Raw genomic sequence first — 1,285 nt, forward strand, 5'->3', positions numbered from 1 at the left:
TGCAGCTGAACACCTCAAAGACCAAGGAGCTGGACTTTGGGAGGTCCAGGACAAAGCCATGTCCAGTGTCAATGAAAGGCGACAAGTTGTACCTCGGTGTGTTGCTGGACAGTAAACTGACACAGACCATGTGTATAAGAAAGTTCAGAGTATACTGTACTTTCTGAGGAGAAACAGAATCTGTGCTGAGCCTGGACGAGGACACAGTTCTGCTGACCAGTGAGGTTTGTGGACACGATGGTGAGAAGGAGGAGCTTCAGGATTGAGTCTTGTCATTCAGGTCAACTTCGCCTTCCTGGTGAGGAGGAGCTTCCCCGAGAGGATCGTGGGTTACCCGCCCAGGAGTCACTTCTGGGACCCCCTGAAACACGCCTGGGGCTACACGTCCAAGTGGACCAACGACTACTCCATCGTGCTGACTGGAGCTGCCTTCTACCACAGGTGACCACCTGAAGAACTTCTTCCATCTGAGGCCGACGTGGAGCTGTTGTTCGTCCAGACAAGTCTCAATAGTCTCCGTTACAGACGCTCGGCATGTGCTGCTGTCAGCTGGACCTCCATCAGAGCCACAGAGTTCAAAACAGGCTGAAAGTAAAGTCGCTCCAGCTCAACGTGTGGTTCTCTCTTCCCCATGAACATCTCCTGAATCCAGGGTTCCATCATCTGAGCTCTAGTCCATCATCACGTCATACTGCGACATGAATGAAGCTCATCACGGCAGGAATAAGATCCACGACTGACACATCAAGCGTTTTATAAACTGTTCAAACACTTAAACGTCATCATTAAGAGAAGAATCTCAAGAATAAACCATGATTTCACAGATAATTCAACAGAAGAACATGAGCCTCTACAAGTCTGTCCAATAAAATAAAAGAATGACACAAACGATTTACTAACATTAAAAAGTCAATCAAACACATCAGTTGCACAATAAAATAAATGAATAAAAGAAAGTGGATTTTGATCAAAAACAACATCATCAAAAGTTTTTTCAAAACAAAACATTTATTTCAAGAAAAAATTAATTTTAACATTTTTCCTTTATTTGAACCGTTTTCTTCTATTGAATCATCTTTTTGAGTTTAAGCCTTAATATCGTAAAACATTAATTCTTTAATCCTAACGTTTCTATAATAAAAATATATTTTTTTAAGTTGAAAAGCTTGGAAGTAGTTTTGTATCGATTGTTTTTATGTTTTACTGAATAATAAAGAAACAAATGTTCAGACGTTAAAGGTTGAACTTCTGATGTGATGGACAAGAAGTCTGTGAGTCTGAAGCG

Source organism: Callionymus lyra, chromosome 3, assembly GCF_982586985.1.
Source record: "Callionymus lyra chromosome 3, fCalLyr1.hap1.1, whole genome shotgun sequence".
NCBI classification, from domain to species: Eukaryota; Metazoa; Chordata; class Actinopteri; order Syngnathiformes; family Callionymidae; genus Callionymus; species Callionymus lyra.